Source organism: Pipistrellus kuhlii, unplaced genomic scaffold (assembly GCF_014108245.1).
Source record: "Pipistrellus kuhlii isolate mPipKuh1 unplaced genomic scaffold, mPipKuh1.p scaffold_m20_p_6, whole genome shotgun sequence".
NCBI classification, from domain to species: domain Eukaryota; kingdom Metazoa; phylum Chordata; class Mammalia; order Chiroptera; family Vespertilionidae; genus Pipistrellus; species Pipistrellus kuhlii.
The window spans coordinates 54161282-54181299 of record NW_023425562.1 but is presented as its reverse complement, the minus strand read 5'-3'; the positions used below and the strand labels follow the sequence as shown (position 1 = coordinate 54181299).

Below are 20018 nucleotides of genomic sequence, written 5' to 3'. Positions count from 1 at the left end.
ATAGGATTGAGGTGGAGACAGTGTGAAGGAGAGACAGGAGGGGTGGAGTGGAGACAGGGTTGAGGAGGGAGATGAGTGTGGGCTCTGCGCTGAATGGTCAGGAAAGGCCCCTCCTAGGAGAAAGCCAGCAAGTGCCCTGGCTCTGGGATGGCGGGAGCTGACAGCTGGGAGACGACGTGGGGCAGAGGGAACAGCTGGTGCGAAGGCTCTGAGGTGGGAAGGGGCTTAAAATGTCTGAGGAATAGAAAGATGACCCATGTAGCTACAGCAGAGTGGGTCGTGGGGTGGGGAGAAGGAGATGCGAGTGAGAAGGCATACAGGGCCAAGCACCCAGCGCCTTGTACACCACTGTGAGGTGTGTGGATTTTATTCTAAGAGTAAGGAAATGATGCAATCTGAATATGTCTTTAGATCAGAGGAATGATATTATAGGGAAGCAAGAGTGGCATTGGGGAGACCAGTAAGGAGGTCTAGCCTAATGGGACTGGGTCACATTCTGGTTCTGGCACTAGACAAGTGACCTTGGGCACCATAGTTAAGTCTCTCTAAGCCTCCATTTCCTCATCTATAACGTAAATAATAAGAGAGTATGTTTAATGTAGTATTTAACACCAAAATATCCCCTTTGAAACTAGAAACTATGGTAGCCAGCCTCCATGATGGCCCAGATGATCCTCACTTCCTTGTGTCACACTTCAGACTTGTCACAGTGAGCGGGGCTATGAAACCAGTGGGACAGTACGATAAGGAGGGTGTATGACGTCTGAGGTTGGGTCATAAATTACAGCTTGATCTTTTCCCCAGAGGGAGTACTTGGTCAAGGGAAGTTTTTATCCTCACCAGGATTCTAAAATTTCACAATGATAGCCACATCCCTCTCCACAAATGCTGTGCCAGTTTACTCAGCACCAGCAGTAGCTGGTGGTTCTCATTTCACTACACACTTGTCAGCACTTAGTAATCTTTTCTATCTTTGCCAGTCTGAGAGGTGAAAAGTGGCATCTCTTATTTTCCTTTGGGATGTGAGCATATGTTTATGTGTATCATGTTTATTGGGCACTTGTATTTTTCTTTTCTTTTTTTTTCATATTCTTTGTCCATTTCTCTACTTGGATTGGTGGTCTTTTTTTTTTTTTTTTTTGTAAGAAGTCTTTGGAAAATGAAATCAATGTTTTGTCATATATTTTACAGATGTTTCCTTTTTAAAAAATATATATTTTATTGATTTTTTACAGAGAGGAAGGGAGAGAGATAGAGAGCTAGAAACGTCGATGAGAAAGGAGCATCGACCAGCTGCCTCCTGCACACTCCCTACCGGGGATGTGCCTGCAACCAATGTACATGCCCTTGACCGGAATCAAACCTGGGACCTTTCAGTCCGCAGACCGACGCTCTACCACTGAGCCAAACCGGTTTCGGCTATGTTTCCTTTTATTGTCCTTTTACTTTGTTTATGAAAGGATTTTTTTTTTTCCATATGAAAAGTTTATATTATCCCATTAATTTTATTTTCTCTTTAGGGCTTTAGGATTTCAGGTCAAAACAAAGGTTGTATTTTTTTTTCCACTTTAATATTATAAAAGTAATACACTCATATTTTCTTCTAGAGCATTTATAGCTTCATTACAGTTAAATCTTTATTCCATCTGTAATTTATCTCCATATAAGTAGTCAGGTGAAGATCTAGCTTATTTTTTCAATGGCTATCCAAGTTATCCCAATGCCATCATTTTAAATAACTCATCCACTGATTGGAAATGCCATCTTTACAGTACATTAATTTTCCATTATTTTTGGAATTGTCTATTCTATTCTATTGATCTGTCTATTCCTGTCCCAATATTATAGCTCTAGAATGTATTTTAATATATGGTGTGGGGCTATCACCTCTACCCCCATGAACTGTCCCTGCCCCCAGCATTATAAAGACAATTAAACCCATGCCGTAGCAGAGAAGCACAATTATGCAGAAAGAAGGAATGTTTCCACCTGAGGGGTTAAGTAAGGGGGGGGGGGGCAATAAGGGCAGTGTCCTGGGAGAGGTGATATCTACTCAGAACCAAAAGAAGGCAGGAGGACTGTGGCAGGTGGCAAAGTGGGGAGGGTATCCAGGCAAAAAGAGGAGCAGGGATAGGAGCACCACAGCTTCCCATGTGCCTGAATTCAAACTACTTGATCTGCGGGCTGGGTTGTAGCTCATCTCATCCATTTATTCTTCACATTTGCCAATTCTTGCATAGGTGGCTGCAATCTCATAGTAAGTTTGACACCTTTGCTGAAATCTAGAAGACACTAATACTCTTTCCTCATTCCTTCGCTATTTAGATAATTTCCCATGATGAATACACACTGAGTGGCCAGATTATTAACACCTCTGAACACATAATAATCTGGCCACTCAGTGTATCTACACTAATAAAAGAGCAATATGCAAAATGACCATACCGCCGCAATGCCCTCTAGCCAATCAGGAGTGGGTATGCAAATTAACCCAGCAAAGATAGTGAGTTAATTTGCATGCACAGGCACAAGCAACTGGGCAGGGCAGGTTGCTTGCTATGAGGGGAAGGATGAGGGAAGAAGGAGCTACAGAAGCAGCGCTCCAGCCAGAACAAACACTGAAGACTCTGGACAGAGTGAAAAATCCAGCCCAAGGGAAGGCAGAAGGCAGCGGCCAGAGCCAAGGCCTGGGTACTGGGTGCCAGAGGAAAACCAGTGCTGGCAGGCAGGGGAAAGGAAGGCCTATTCTTGCACGAATCTTCATGCAATGGGCCGCTAGTGTGTGTGTGTGTGTGTGTGTGTGTGTGTGTGTGTGTGTATGTATGGAACAAGGGGTGTTGGTCTCCAGAGCATGTGGTAGGCCCTGCTGATCTGTCTATACGGTGACGCTGCACCTCACTGACCTCCAGCAGAGCAGAAAGAGGAAGCCACCAGAGCACGACTGGGCCCATGGTGCAGCCAGTGGTTTCCCTCGGGCTGGTCCCTGGGAGTGGGCTGGGCATTCAGCCTCTGGCTGGACCAAGGCTTCTCCAGGCAACCGCGGAGGAGGCTGGGCTGGAGAGTTCCAGGCCGCTGGGTGAAACTCTAGCTGGCTCCTCGGCAGGTGACTGGGGGACAGGAGAGAGCCCCTCTGCAGGCTGTACTAACTTAATCTGCTGCTCCCAGGAAGGCTTGCTGGGAAATGGGAGCAGCTACCAAGAGAGAGAGGCAGGCATCGCTTCCCTTTCCGCTGAAATCCCGCCATGACAGAACCCACAAGTGGTGTGTGGGTGGGTAGGTAACAGCCAAGGGTTCTGGGCCAGAGCTGCTGCTCAGAGACCTTTCTGGGAGCTGGAGTCACGTGATTGCTGGTCAGCATCTAGGGTCGGGGAGCAGAGTAGGGGAGCAGGCAACGGGGATGTGTTTTGTTTGCATTCAGGCCTCTCCTCAGTGTGACCTCAGGCAGGTAGGTGACAGTAACTGCTCCCAGCCTTGGTTTCCTCATCTCTAAGATGGGGGACAACAACAGGGACTTGTGTCTGATGGCCGCCCTGAGGCATAAATGCAGTAATGCCTGCAGTGAGCTGGATTAATGCCCAGCACAGAGCACCTGCTTACAACTTAGTCATCATTCATGATGATGATAATATGGAAAATAAGTAATTATAGACATTAGTCAACAGACATGTATTGGGCCCCTACTATGTGCTGGGGACTGGCCCAGGAGCAGGGACTGTGGTGGTGAGATCAGCTGACCTGGGCCTGCCCCATGAAGCTGGTGGTGCTGGTTCCACTGGGCCGTGGCCTGTCCCCTGCCCTCACCACCCTCCTTTTCCTTTCTCTTCTTCCTCCCCTTCCTTGGGAAGTGGCAGCATTAACTACGACTTTGGACAAGTTACTTACTCTCTCTGAAGCCGAGCCCCCTGCTTCCCCATGTGCCCTGTGAGGGAGCGGACACAGAAGCCCCTCCACAACTGTTTCACTCTCCTCCGGGCCTGCCTCTTCTCTCTCCTCCTTCCCTCTCACTTCCTCTCTGTTTCCTTCCCTGACTATTCTGTTCCCCTGCTGTCTGGGCACCTGTTGTGTGTACTGTGCTGCCTTGGCAATGTAGCACCAAAAGGCACTGTCCCAGCTCCGCTCAGGGTGCCTAGCCCACAGCAGATACTGTGAGCTAACTTCCCTGGTGCCCAAACGCAGCATTTCTCCCTTTCCTTTCTTAACTGCAGAGACACTAGGGAAATGCAATTCTTCTTCTTCTTCTTCTTTTTTAAATGGTATGATTCCATTTATTGAAAACCCAAAAACAGGAAAAGCCGCAGCGCTTTATGATGTATGCTTAGAAAGGGAAATGCAGTTCTTTCTTTCCCAGCCTCCCTTGTACTGTTCTGGCCGATGAGATGTCAACAAAAGTATATCGGCAATTTTCTGGGAAAGCTTTTGCTTTGCTGGACTAAGCTTATACCACCCCTTCTCATTCCCCCTCACCTTGAATGTGGAGAAACAGCAGCCAACTTGTAAGCACCAGGAAAGGCCAACAATATCACAGGGACACCAACTCAACATTGCCAACATTAGTACCGCCAGTGGCTCCTCCATTCTCGTGTCAGGGGTAAAAAACTTCATGTTTTGCTATACAGTCAGCTAGACTTCTACACTTGTTAGTCAGGAGCACCCCTGACTGAGTCACGGTGCTCTGTCTGTGGATGAACCGGGTAGCAAGGGCCCCCACTCCCCCACGCCAGGGGCCTTTCCTCTCGGTGCCGACTTCTCAAAGAGCCGGGGAGGGCTGTGTCCGGGCACTGCTGCGTGTGCTGTGGTTGTTGGGAAGACAAGCACTCACTCCCGTTACCTATGGACTCTGCGGGAGGGAGAGGTGTCAAGGCTAGTGCACAGGTGTGCCCGGGCGCTTCCTGAGCTACAGCAGCGTTCCAGTTAAACAGTACCTTCTGTTTCAAGCCTTTTTTCCTTCTTCTTGAGGCATTTGAAGCCACTCCAAACATGCAAGGCTTAAAATGACCCTGGGCCTAGCAAGGCATGGGGTCTATTACTCATTTCTGCCAAAGCAAAAACTGCAAGAGAGGGAGGAGTGCCCAGGCGTGTGGCTGTGCCGGGCTGAGTCTCTCTCCCTGGCTGTCTCTGTCCCCCAGTCCAAAGCTCAGAGCAGCCGGGCCATGCTACCAGGCCGCAGGCAAGGTGGAGAGCGGCTGCCTGAGGATGGGAGGGACAGGGGGGGAGATCTGGTCCCTTCCCCGGCTTTGCCAGTGACATGCCCGCTGCTGCTGACCCTGCATACCCTGGAGTTCCTCCACTGAGGAGTTTCCTTGAAGAAAGGGGTTCTTCTGTCAAGAAGCAAACTTTGTAAACCACCGGAGCCTGGCCCAAACCTGCTGTTCCACTAACAGGAAGCTGCAGCATGGAGAAACGAAAGCGGGGCAGCTGGTCAGGGGCAGGGCCACACCTAGAACCAGAACCACTTCTCTCCCTCTCGGGTGCTCGTCTGCACTAGGGATCACCCTCAGTCAAGCACCTGCGTTTTTTTGTCAGAGGGAGATACACCGTGAGGCTTCAGTGCGCGTAGCTAACTGCACCGGCGGGCAGCCCCTGCGAGCACTGTCCTCTGTAGATCGCTCAAACTATCCCAAGCATGCCTCTCCCTGCCTCCCTCCCTGCTCGTAGCCCCGTGGTCCTGCCCCAGGGCCTTTGCCCTCACTGCCTCTTCCACTTGGAAAGCCCTTTCTCCTTGGCCACAGGGCCTGCCACTCATCATTCAGGTTTGGGCTCAATACCTCCTCTTCAGAGAGGCCGTCTCACCCAGAGGTACAGTCTATCACCTGCCCCTGTTTTAATTCTCTGCCCCAAATGCCTCACTGGTGTGTATTTTTTTCTGATTGTCTGGTTTATCATCTCTATAGCCTGTAAGCTCCCCGAGAGTAGGCTCTCGTACCTGACTCATTCACTTCTGAATCCTCCGTGCTTAGAACAGTGCCCAGGACATCGTAGGAACCGAAATGATTTTTGACCGAATAAAGGAAGAAAACATTTTGTAAACTGTACAAACACTGGGTCACGGGAAGGACAAGGGCCTGGTGGGCTGTGAGAGGAAGCCATGAGCCTCTGTCTTCTCCTGAGCGGAGATGGGGGATCTGCAACTGGTCACTCTGAGCAAAAACAGTGCAGCCAGCACACATTCACAGTACAGCATCACGCTGTCCCAGTCAAAAAAAAAAAGAAGAAGAAGGAGGAGGAGGAGGAAGAGGAGAAGGAGGAGGAGGAGGAGGAAGAAAGAAGAAAGGAAAAAGAAAGAAAGAAAGTCCTAAGGCCTGTTAATGCGGTAAACACAATCATAACCAGGAAAATCTTGGCGGTGCTTCTTCAGTCCAGCCAAAGCCATTATCTCTAATTGATCTCCAGACATCAGCTGCGAAGTGTCTGAACCCTCCTGCATCCTCCAGGTCTGGTTACAAAGCCCCAGCTCACCCGCCCTGGGGGGGGGGGGGGGGGGCAGGTCTCCTGCAGCAGCTCCTTGCTGGGGGCTGGGGACTGTTGGGGCCCCACAGAGAAGGAACCGGCAGACTGACAGGCGTGAGGCTGGGTCAAGAACCTGGTCAAAAGCCACAACTGTTAGAAACGCTCAGCCGCCAGAGCCAAGCAGCTGGTATTTCAGAGCCTGAAGTCTCAACAAAGCCACCAAGAGTCTCCTCCTCAAAAACTGTGACAAAAATCAGGGAGGGCTGGAAAAAGCACCCTGTCCTAAACATCCCACTTGCTCTAGATCACATGTGTCAAACACAAGGCCCGCGGGCCAAATCCGTCCCGCCAGGCCTTGCAATGTGGCCCGCACCGCGCTGTCATCACTGCACTCCGCTGCGTTTCCATCACAATGACAGTTTATGACTGTTCAGTAAACCATTCGGCCCGCGATTTAGGCTGGATTTTAGATTTTGGCCCCTTCTCTGATTGAGTTCGACACCCCTACTCTAGATGAAGGAGACATTCTGAAAACTGGAATTAAGAAATTAGTTATTAAAAACAACAACAGCCAGAGCCGGTTTGGCTCAGTGATAGAGCGTTGGTCTGTGGACTGAAAGGTCCCAGGTTCGATTCCAGGCAAGGGCATGTACATTGGTTGCGGGCACATCCCTGGTGGGAGGTGTGCAAGAGGCAGCTGGTCGATGTTTCTCTCTCATCGATGTTTCTAGCTCTCTATCCCTATCCCTTCCTCCCTGTAAAAAATCAATAAAATATATTAAAAAAACAAAAACAAAAACAACAACAAAAGCAGGATTTAGCCACAAAACACTAAGGCCCCTCTGGGTCTCAGGCCAGGCCCAGAGTTGGGGGGGTCACCAGGTCAGCGATAGGTTCAGTACCAGCTGGATGTTTCAGGCCACCCCTTCCTGCTCAGACCAGGGAGATGCCTCTTATCCTAAGGGACAGAGCAGGGAGTCAGCTGCCCGGGGTGCCTCGCAGGGGTGTTGACAGCGATCTGAGGAGAGCTGCTGCCTCCCATTCATGGAGGCCCAGGTAGCAGCTCCTGACCTTGCTCCTGGCTTTTCCCTCGACGCAAATAAAGCATGCCAAGGCCAGCCCTGCGTGCTGGATTTTGCTCATGGCACCAGGCAGCGCTCCTGCTGCACCAGTGAATTATGGGCACTGCGTGCATTTTTTCCTGGATAATGAAGTTGAAAGGCCACATCGGCAACCTTGCATGTAGGGGGGCGGGTGTCGGCAGGCTGGAAGGGGATGAGCCTTCAGATGCCACCGGAGACAATGAGCTGTTCAGGTTTGAGGTCTCTAACTCCATCCCGCAACCGGCTTTGAGCCAGGATGTCAGTTGTTTTCTGCTTCCCCCCCACGGCCACAGGGAAGCAGGAAAAAGGAAGAGACACAGACCCCTCCAGGCCCAGGCTGCCCTGGCCACGCTCATTTTCTTTGGGTGTTCTGAAGCTGCAGCAAGTTTCCAGAAAGCACCTGAAGGTTCTCAAAAATATAATCAATCACTAAATTAATGCCTCATAAAGATGTTTGACAATGGGCTTTACACTCCCCTCTTGTCTTTTCAAAATAGAGGTTTCCAAGAAAACATTCCCTCTCAAGTTTAGAAATCCCCCATTTTTCTTGACACCATCTTTTGGAGGATGGGAGCAGGGGGCTGCCAATATTTATGGCCCCCAGATTCCAACACTGGCTCCTTCCCCCCACCCCCCCTGTTTTTTTTGTGTGTGTTTTTTTGCGTGAACAGAAAGCCTGCAGTAAAAGTACCTTATTTTTTATGGTAAGATCTACAGTGTCTCTGCAGTATTTTTCCTCCATCAAGAAGGAGATGCAAAAAATTTTAGGCATTAAACAATTTTCTCCTAAAAAAACTCTCTCTTTTTTTTTTTTTTTTTTTTTTTTTTTTTTTTACTTCTTCCAAGCCAGGAAAACTTTAAAAAAGGACACCAAAGGGAAACCGTTTCTACTGAAATCTAGTCTTAATACTGAAGACTGTGTGCAGCTGGTATATGAAGAGACACAGCGACTGAGGACTGAACAGAAGTAGATGCTATTTCATACGAAAACGTAGTAAAATGTAAAGGTGGCATCTCAAACCAGTGGGAAGGAAGCGGATTCTCTAATAAACGATGCTGACATAACAGGGTAAAGCAGTATCTGCATCTCAGAATAGAACAGAATGAGGTCCAAATGGATCAAAGATCAAATGTGAAGAATAAAAACGTCTATTTGTTGCTGTCAGCTGGGAGGCTGTAAAAGAAAGGACACCCAGTAGCGCTAAGCTTACCCAGCACCCGGACCTTGGATTTTAACATGACTCTGCAATGGGAGGAATCAGAGACCCTTGGAGAGAGGACCGATTCTAGGTTTGGGGCAGGAAATATATAAGAGAAGGGGGCATATTGCAGTGCCAGAAAGTAAAGAAACATTAAAGCAAACCAAAATAAGATGAAGTCCTATTGAAAAAGAAAGAAAAACCACTCCCAAGAAGCAATAGGGTATTGTCAAAATACCACAGGAGCCAACTGAAAGAGCTCCCAATGGCCAAAGCTGAAATCATTTAAGCAATAAAATGAATAAACTAGTATCGAATTATAAGCCAAAACGGCAAATAAAGAACCATATAAATAAATGACTGAATGGATTTATAAATGAGGAAGGAGAGAAAAATCTCCCATGTACACTAATTCCAAATAATGTAGGTGGGTACTTTGTCCTTAGGAAAGAAAGCATAACCCCCTACACCTTAGTTGCGGGCTGCAGCTGTGATTTCCTTCCAAAGTCTACATATGGCGAAGGGGAAAGAGTAACTTTGCAGTGAAGAAATCTGACAAACATTATCGCAGCCACGTGTGACCATCACCCAGAGCCATGAAGCATGCGGACAGTATGTACCCTTTACATGAAATGGTACGAGTGACACGGTGTCTGTGGTAACCTGTGACCCCAGTTTTGAATATTATGAATAACATCAGACAAATCCCAAAATTCTATAAAACGCCTGACCAGTACTCTTCAAAACTGTCAAAGTCATCACCAACAAAGCCTGAGAAATTTATCACAGTCAACAGGAGCCTAAGGGGAAATGACAACTAACTGTAAAGCTATATCCCAGGTAGCACTGGAACAGAAAAAGGACACTAGGTAAAAACTAGGGAAATATAAATAAACGACGGGCTTCAGTTAACAATAATGTAACATCATTGGCTCATTGGTTGTAACAAGTGTATCATATTAATGTAAGACGTTAACAATGAGGGAAACTGTGGGAGGATGGGTAATATGAGAATTCTGTACTATCTTAATTTTTCTGTAAATCTAAAACTGTTCTAAAATAAACCTCCCCAGTCTATTAAGAAAAAAACAACACTAAATACTAAAAGAAAACATTAGTTATTAAAAACAATGGATGGAGGTGGAGTAGAGTTAGCCCTTTTAAGACTCAAATGTAAAAGACATCAAGTAAAAAAAATTGATCAATTTGAGAACATTAAAAAGAAGACAACACACTCAACCTTAGAGGAATATGGTTGAGAAAAAGAGACCATGGCTAACTCCAGGGAATCAAAAGAAAGGAAATGTAATCACAGTATGCTAATTGGCTCAGCTATGAAAAATATATACACAGTCACAATAATATAAATAATGAAATGCCCTAGGTGGGTAGCTCAATTGGTTTGAGCAGCGGTCGGCAAACTGCAGCTCACGAGCCACATGTGGCTCTTTGGTCCCTTGAGTGTGGCTCTTCCACAAAATGCCACGCACGCGCAGCGAACATACACAGTGCGATTGAAAGTTTGTGGCACGGAAGTGCACAGAAGTCGGTTTTCGGCCTGGGCGAGTCTGTTTTGAAGAAGGGGCATTAGAACACTCAAGGGGCCAAAGAGCCGCGTGTGGCTCATGAGCCGTGGTTTGCCGACCACTGGGTTAGAGCGTTGTCGGGATACACCAACATTGTGGGTTCGATCCCCAGTCAGGGCACATACAAGAGCCAACCAATGAATGCATTAACGAGTGGAACAACAAGTCAATCTCTCTCTCTCTCTCTCTCTCTCTCTCTCTCTCTCTCTCTCTCTCTTTTCTCCCTCTTCCCTCTTCTCTAAAATCAATAAATTTTAAAACAATGATGACGATAGGATCTATCTAGATAGAGAGGTACAGATATATTGAGGCATAGAGGAAGGAGAAATAATACTACTATATGTTTTTACGAGAGGATATAAGAGTGTAAATTCTGATCTCCCACAGCAGGAAATTAAACAACCAAAACAAACCAAATTGAAAAATCAAGAACTAGCAGCAGTATGAGCATGTTATTTAGAAACAGGAGGTAAAACACCAGAAGAGATGACCAAAAGGTAAGGAAAAGAAGCTGTCAACGGAGAGTAGAATTGAAGTGCGAAGTCCAGGGCAGGGTCTGCTGTTTTTTATATGATTTTTAAAATAGGTATTCCATTGACAACAATAAAAATGAATACAAAGAAGTAAAAAAAAAAAAAAAAAAAACGAGAGAGAGACAAAGGACTATCGAGGAGCTGTTTCTGAGGTTGTGGGGAGGGGCATAAGGCTCCTCTGAGAAAGCAGCTATTCCACTCCCAAAGCTTCTCACAACAAAGATGCTCCAAGGATGATTCTTTGTCTGGAGAAATCCAAGCAGCCTTGGTTAAGGGCAGTGTTCTGGTTGCTTTTTGTTTTTCTTGCCACAGCACAAACCTTCCGCAGGGCCAGGAATTTAGTGAACAGAAAAGGATTTGGGCTATAGCGTCTCAGATCTTGAAAATGGGGCCGGTGGCATTTCAGGCCTTTCTTGGGGTCTTTTTTTTTTTTTTTTTTTTTTTTTTTTTTTTTTTTTTTTTTTTTTTTTTTTTCAGAGAGGAAGGGAGGGGGATAGAGAGTTAGACACATTGATGAGAAACATTGATCAGCTGCCTCCTGCACACCCTCCGCTGGGAATGTGCCACAACCAAGGTACATGTCCTTGACCGGAATCGAACCTGGGACCTTTGAGTCCGCAGGCCAGCGCTCTATCCACTGAGCCAAACCGGTCAGAGTCTTTCTTGGGCTCTTATGGAAGTAAGCTGGGCCCCCAGGCTCAGCTACATAACAAGTAACCAGCTGACCCCAGAGGCCTGTAGAGGGTGTTGAAGAAGAGGGAGGCGAGAGCTGGATGGAGCAAAAGAAGCAGGACAGCAGCGGATGTCAGAGGCCAGGAATCAGGAAGAAGGCTGGGAATGCAGAGAGTGGTCCCAGCATACCTCATACCTCGGCGGGAAGAGGACGAACTGGAGGGACAAGGTGTCTAAGACAGCAGAGCCCACATTCTCACAAATTCCACAAGGTCCACACAGGCACATTTCTAGAGAGCAGACCCAGATGCTCAACGTTTGAAGACACTGGTCTAGAGAAGAGACTGCAGCAAGACAGTAGCAAAGATTACCAACGGTGAAGAGACCAGGGCTGGGGAAGATGCTGAGGGCTGTGGAAGGTTTAGAACTCGCGAGCAATGATGATTTTCCCAGTGAAAACCATGGTGAAGCCTAAGGCATCTTTATGTTCAACAGGACCACAGCCTCAACGTCCCCAAGTGGCAGAACTCCAAGGTCAAGAGGCTCTGGAATCTTACTGGGAATGATGTCTTTGACCAAAATAAACTCTCTCTCCTTGCCCTATTTAATCCCTTTTTGCCTTGAATATTTACTCATTTGACATTAATGGTGCTGTCCTCTCTTTCTTTTGTTTTCATCTTCCTTTTTGTGTCATTAAGAGAGCATTCTGTCCTGGCCAGTGTGGCTCAGTGGTGGAGCATTGGCCCCACACCGAGGGACTGAGGGTCTGACTCCCGGTCAAGGGCATGCACCTGAGTTGAGGGCTCTTTTAAGGGCCACAGTCTGTGAGGCAACTTATTGATGTGTCTCTCTCGCATCCCTGTCACTTCCACTGTCTCTAAAAAAAAAAAAAAAAAAATCAATGGGAAAAAATATCCTCAGGTGAGGATTAACAACAACAACAAAAACACCATAAAAATGTCTTTTACCCTGGCAGGCACAGCTCAGTGGTTACAGTACCGGCCTTTAAACCAAAGGGTCACGGATTCGATTTCCAGTCAAGGGCACGTACCTGAGTTGCAGGTTCAATCCCCAGCCCTGGTTGGGTGCGTGCAGGAGGCAACCAATTGATGTGTCTCACATTGATGTTTCTCTCTGTGTCTCTCCTCTCTCTCCCCCTCCCACCCTCCTTTCTACGCTCTCAAAAAAAAAAAAAAAAAATCAATGGAAAAAATATCTTCAGGTGAAAATGAACAAAAAATAAATGTTTTTATAGATACCAAATAAATTTTGCCATTGAAAATATACATAAAACGTTTGAGTGTTTTCACTCTGTAATGAAATTTTAACCCATTGACATTTATTGTAACTTATCACCGTTTGGTCTTGTTTCTGCTAGCTTAGCTATGTTTTTGCGGGTTTTTAAAAGTATATTGATTTCAGAGAGGAAGGGAGAGGGAGAGACAGATAGAAACATCAATGATGAGAGAGAATCATTGATCGGCTGCCTTCTGCACACCCCACATGGGCATCCATCACAACCAGGATGTGCCCCGACCGGGAACCAAACCTGTGACCTCCTGATTCATAGGTCGATGCTCAACCACTGGGCAATGCTTACTTATGTTTTAAATTCACTGTCTCTTTTGGTGGTTTCTTCTTTTATTTTCCCATTTATTTACTCTTGTTGGGCTGGTCAATTTTTCTTTGTTCCTTTTATTTTCTTCAGTGATTTAGAAGTCCTACATTCTATTTTTGTTTCATGGAGATGACTTTAATTTTAAAGAAAGGCATCAGAACCTCTGCTTTCTTAAGAGACCATGAAAGCTTTACACACACTGAGCCAAAGCAGGGACATGACTATTCCCATTCCGCTATTTCTTCCCTGAGTTCATACCCTGCCTGAGCTGCAGGGCGGCCTGAGGAAGGGGAGAGAGACAGTCATCGTTGCCATCGAGCTCTAAACCTGGTGTCAGAGCCAGCACCTGGTGAGGTGGCTCCACAGGCAGAGTCCTGGGAGGCAGGCACAGTTTTGGTAAGGGACAGGCTTTCGCTGCAAACCGCTGACTGCGTTTCTCCTTGGGCCTGCCCATTTTCTTGGGGCTCTTCTGAGCAACAGGGAGGCTGAAAGTGTTCAGGAGAAAAGAAAGCCACAAGAAGGGGCAAGGATTCAGAGGGAGAAGGAACAGAACCCTGCTTTACTCTCCCTGTCCCACAACGTGGTCCACAAGAGACTGATAAAAAGGTGAACGTGGTTAGCCAAAAAACAGAAACCACCAGCCGCCTGTCAATGCATGAGTGGACAAACACAATGTGATCTCCCCACACAATGGAATATTATTCAATCGTGAAAAGAATGTGGTTCTGTCATGTGCTGTAACACTGATAAACCTTGGAAACATTAAGTGAAATAAGCCAGACACAGGAAGACAAATATATGATTCCACTTATATGCAGGACCTAGAATAGGGGTGTCGAACTCAATCAGAGAAGGGGCCAAAATCTAAAATCCAGCCTAAATCGCGGGCCAAATGGTTTATTGAACAGTCATAAACTGTCGTTGTGATGGAAACGCAGCGGAGTGCATTGATGACAGCGCGGTGCGGGCCACATTGCAAGGCCTGGCGGGACGGATTTGGCCCGTGGGCCTTGTGTTTGACACATGTGATAGAAAGTCAAATTTATAGAGATAGAAAGTAAAACAGGGATTACCACAGGCTAGGAAAGGGGAGAATGAAACATCATTGCTTCACGGTTTTGGAGTTGCCGTTGGGGGTGATGAAAAAATTTTGGAAATAAATAGTAGTAGTGGTTGCACAACATGGCAAATGTGCTTAGTGCTACTGGACTGTGCATTTAAATGGTTAAAATGGCTAATTTTATGATGCATTTATTTTACCACAATTAAAAAGGAAAGTAAACATGGAGAACTATTCAGAGTGGACTTGATTCCTTCTCCACTCAGAGAGACGGGAGACTCAGAGGTTCTGCCCAATTGTGCTCCTTTCCCACCCAAATCCTTGCCTGGCTCCCCAGTGCTGACGAAGGAAAGACTGTTTCATGGCCTCTTTTCCAAGCAAGGCCCATGCTCTGTCTCCTCCTTCTCCTCCTCCTCTTTCTTCTTCCTCTTCCTTCTTCTTTCACCAACTGGCTTTGGCCTTCCCAGCCCATGTCCTCCAGAGCCGTCACCTCTCAGCTTCCCTCACCTGGCCCCTCTGACAGTTCAAATCTCACATGTAGTAAGAGCATGTCCCCCAGCCACCTGGCAGTCCCTAGCAACCTTCCTGTTTCTGTTTTCTGCCCTGGTTACAGTTCATGGCTGCTGCCTCGTCCTCGCTACTAAGAAGAGCTGGTTGAGAACAACCACACTGTCTTATTCCTCTTTACGGCCCTAGTTTCTTATTTGAGGTCATTCACCGTGTCTATTAAACAAAGGTTGCATAATAGTATTACTGTCAATAGTAATAGAGGTCATTGAAACTTCCTCCATGCCTGGCACAGTACTCAACACTGAGCTTGCTTTGTGTCATTTAACTCTTAAAATAACTCTAAGGGGTAGGTGTGTTTATATTACTCTCAAATAACAGAGGGGCGGGGGGGGGGGGGGGGGGGGGGGAGACACAGAGAGGTGAAGCAGTTTGCCCAAAGTCACACAGCTGGTAGCTGGTGGAAAAGGTCCTGTCAGCCTGACGCCAGGTCTCTGGTTTAGGTGGGTGGGTGGGAATCCTGGCTGAGAACAGTAATGCTCTACACTGCTCCCGGAAAAAGCAGGAGGGCCAATATTTTGGCAATCCCAAGACCCCGGACAGAGGTGACTGACCCTCTGGGTGCCCTGGGAAAGTGTCAAGGGAAGGAGGAGCCCTGCCCCTCCTCCCCGACCCTCCAGGACCAAGGCAAACTCTGGGACAGGAGCCTAAGGAGGAGGAGGGAGGCAGAGGTTAATGGAAGCAAGTAAGCGCCTCCATCACGGGGCTTAAACAATGGAGCCGTTGCACCACTTCACACGCGGCTGGGAGGACCATTAAAACCATTAGCGGGACATTAGCGCTGCTCCGAGAACAGGGGGGAGAGGGGAGGCGGAGGAAGGGCTGACAGCCCTCCCACTCTGGGACAGAGAGAGAGAGAGAGAGAGAGAGAGAGAGAGAGAGAGAGAGCGCGCATGCGCGCCTGGGGTGGGGTGGGGGGTGCCCTGGGAAAGTCCCTGAACCTCTGGGTCTCAGCCTCCACTTCTATAAAATGAAAGCGTGTGTCCGGGAAGGCACAGATGATTTGTCTCTCTCCTTCCGGATCTAGGTCTGATTTCTACAGCGGGTTCAAACACTGGGATCTCAGGAACAATCAGAATAAAGTCATCCATAATGTGGCTATCACATTACAGGAGTGCCTCTGCAGATAACGGAGCCTTCACAAGGTACGGAAGACCACCCCACCCCAGCCCTGGCCCCTGGCCAATTCCTCTTCGGTATTTCCTTAGGCCTCGTATAATATATTCAAGGTGGTCCCCGTTCCCAGGGCAAACAAAACCTTCCTGCTAGCATCTCTGCCAAGGACTTCCTCCCTCCGCCAGCACCATGGGCAATACCCATCCTAAAGAGCATCCTCGCCCAGGAGGTGGAGAGAGGAGCAGGGCTTGGGGCCCAGGCAGGTGCACAGGTTCAGGGACGGGAAAGATCTGAGCTCACATCAGTGGTTGTGTGACCTTGAGCAAGTGCTGACCCTTTTGGAGCCTCAGCTAAGGCGTCCGTAAGATGAGGATAATAGCATGATCCTGAAGAATTGTGAGGCTGAAGGGCAAAGTGTGTAAGTACTGTACACAGAACAGGTGCCCACTAATGTCCACCTGCCTGAAACAGCACCCACCCTGCTTGCTCCCTTGTTTCTGGTCTGTTCCTCCTCTAAGCTTTTCTGTTCCTCCTCCAAGCTTTCGTTCTTTCTTTTAAAATATATTTTATTGATTTTTTTTACAGAGAGGAAGGGAGAGAGAGTTAGAAACATCAATGAGAGAGAAACATCGATCAGCTGCTTCCTGCATACCCCCTACTGGGGATGTGCCCACAACCAAGGTACATGCCCTTGACCAGAATTGAACCTGGGACCCTTGAGTCCGCAGGCTGACGCTCTATCCACTGAGCCAAACCCGTGAGGGCTCTAAGCTTTATTTGTTTCTCCTTGTCTCTCGCATTGAACTGTGAGAGCAGGCAGGGCAGACATGGCTCTATTCACCACTGTCTCCTTGGCACCTGGCTCAGGTGCACAATGGATGGATGGATGGATAGATGGGTGGATATGGGTGAAGAAGTGAATGACAGCAAAATTATATAACCAGCTTATTTGACAAGTGGAAACATCAAGGCGCGAAGGGCAAAGAGACTTCAAATAATATGAAAAATTAGCACCAGAGAAACAAAGCAGATTGTAAAAATGGTGCATAGCGGACGATCCCCTTTCTGTTCAACAGTCCTGAAGGGTGGATACCAAGGTATCCAGTGATCTGAGTGTGGGATGATAGTGATTTTTATCACCGTGCTTTCTGCTGGTTGGCTTCTGATTTTTCTCCTAAGGCCGCGTATTACTTGTGTAATTAATTTTTTTGAGAGTGTGAAAGAAACCCAAATGAGATAGAAAACAAAACCAGTGGCAGCATGAGGAAGGGCTCCGAAAGACCAGCTGCTGGGATGGCGCGTGCTGGTGGCCCTGCCCTGTGAGTGCTGCCTGCCTCCCTCCCTGGACCCTGCTCTTATCAGAGAGTGCGCACAATAGGTCTACATTCACAGAGCCCTTCGCATCCTGCCCCCTGTAAGAAATGCACTCCTCATCAGTACAACTGACTGTGAACTTCAGTTTTATATCTTTAGGAGAGTTTCCTCAGTAAGAACAAAAATGAAAGAGAGAGAGAGAGAGAGAGAGAGAGATTTTTCTCAGGCTACACTCTCTTATTTCCAGCTCAACGTGGCCACTTGGGTGGCAGCGCCTGGGCCCGTGTCTTAGGGCGGAAGCCCTGCGAGGGGGGAGGCTGACGCCTGCGTGCCTTGCATACTGAGCGGACCATAAATTTCTGCCACGTTGAATCAGAACTCAAGAAGAATATTTTCCTGTGTGTGGATATTACCGCACTGGATTCTCACTTTATCGAACTCTTCGTGGAGAAGAACCCATCGCCCAGCACATTCATCGACCGGACGACCAGCAATGTGATTCTGTCCATTTCACAAGTTAACCCCGCCACCTGTCCTCGTCTGCCTCACTGTTTGTCTCTTGGAAGGGGAAAGATGAATTATTGGGATTGTTTTTTCACCAGCGTTTTCAGATGTAGAGCTTTGTTCAGCATTAATAAAACATCATCCACCCTGGCTTAGATTTGGTTTATTTTCCATGTAGCTTGTGTGACTGATTTGCAAACTCTCCAGGTGTCTCTGCATGTCCTGCTCAGAGTGATGGGCAAGGAATGAAACTGCTTTTGGAGGCTGGTCTTGAGAAGTGAGCTTTGACAGAGCAGAGCCAGCCCCCTGGCTGCGTTTGAACAGGGGGCCATCCACCCCCCCCCCCAGGGGAGCCCTGTTCTGACTCTGCTGTAGGAAAGAAGCTATCAGTTCACATACATGTATTTTTACAAGCTAAAAACTCAAAGCCTTCTGGGGCTGTGGCCCTTCCTTGCTGCCACAGATAAATAACCTGGTGAGCAATGGGATTTTTTGTTTTGCCATGTGCCTGGCTGTAAGAGAGGGATGACGGTGCTGCCAGAGAGGCTGAGGCCTTGAGAGCTCATTGCTGTGCGTGGAGGGCTGGAGGCTGACAGATGAAAGGCCCTGGGCACGAGGCGGGATGCTGCTTCTCCGCCAGGTGTGCGGGGAGGGTCTGCCCCTTTGATCTCGGGCAGCACACAGGGGAGCTGACTGCTTCCAGAGGGGCTCATCTGGGAAGCTAAGAATGCAGGCCAGGAAGACACCGTCAGCGCCACTGTAAGCAGAGGCCACCGCAGCCTCAGCCTCAGCCTCAGCCCAGCTGGATCCTCAGGGCACCCTGGGACACATGCCTTCCCACAGCCCTCCCTTCCTTCGGGAGTAGCCAGACCTCAGTGGGACAGCTTGTCCATCTCACTTCGGGAGCTTCGGTTCACTCGCAGATCTCCACCAAGTGCCCAGCACTGTGCTTTCTCCTTTGCTGAGCAGTAAAAGTCCTCACAGTTTCTACACCAGCCACGGCAGCCCTCACGTTCTCATTGTGCTATCGTTCCAGGAGCCACAGGGTCCTTGCACAAGCCGAGGCCTAGAGCTCTGCTCCCTCAGGTCTTGATCTCAGCTCAAATGTCACTTTCTGAGGCAAACCTTCCCAGACCCTGCCCCTCCCTCCCTACACACACACTAAGCACTCAGCGCGCCCTGGGCCCCACTGCAGGACACTTGTTACAGCTGCACCATGATGGCTGACTAATCTCTCCCCCCACTGCTTATGGCTGCCTGCTATGAGCTGGGTACTGTGTGTGATTTTATCATTAGCGTCCGCCTCCCCCTACATCAGAAGAACTAGCAACAGAGATGGGCTCTATAAATACTTATTGAAGGCCCAAATCCTGGCTAATATATCTAGCCAACAGTCTTAATCCCCCCCAGATGGTAAGACTCTGTGTAACCAAATGAAATACAACAGGATCCGTTAACGAGGGATCACGGGTGGGCCGTGCTGACGATGACTGGTCCTGGCGGTGGCCGCAGAGTGACGGAGACCACAGGCCGGTGCTGGCGCCACGCACAGCTGTTTCTGTGAGTATGACACCCCAGTACCACTTTCCCCATGGACGTTATCTTTGATTGCCTGACATTTCTTAGGGATGCAACCGTCACAGAACAGACACTCTCAGGAAAGAAAACGCTGCAGACACAGAGACACAAACAGCTCTACCCCCCAGAGCGAAGCGTACTTCATTCAATCTTTAGGGGCTGATCGTGGCGGCACGCCATCCCTCCTCCTTAGGGGAGTGCAGACCTGGTATTCAAGCCAACCAGCTCAAATCCTCGTCCCGTGTTACCGGGACGCATCCTGCTACATCACCGTGGAGCTATCCCCCCCCCCCCCCCCGCCGGCCCCCTTGGCTCCCGTGACAGCACATGCTCAGGTTGTCAAGGAGACCAGCAGCAAGTGAGGCAGCATGCACCAGGGCTAGAAGTCAGACTTTCCATGAAAGAACCCATTCCCCTGGTCAGGCCACAAAGACGGAGTGAGCTCAGAGGTCACAACAGATGAGAACCCTTGAAGCTGGAGGTGAGAGACCCTGGTTTTAGGCAGCGATGGGAGGGAGGAGGTGGCATACACTTACCCCCTCCCCCCATCCACTTTGAAAGACAGGCTACTTGCTTTGCAAAGGGCTAGAAGGTGCACTGTGTGGGGAGGGAGGCAAGAGTGGTTTTCTTTTAATAGCCTGTTTCCACGGTGCCTGACAGCCCTTGGCAATCCACAGCTGGGGAGCCTTGGACAGCCAGGGGCCTTATCTTACTCGGGCCA

The 20018-nt window shown here is 48.4% G+C and overlaps 1 protein-coding gene across 5 annotated transcripts in view; it reads right to left on the bottom strand.

The window, feature by feature from the left end:
* Positions 1-20018, bottom strand: part of NOL4L (nucleolar protein 4 like) — a 126633-nt gene that overhangs the window by 39904 nt on the left and 66711 nt on the right. The window lies entirely within an intron of this gene.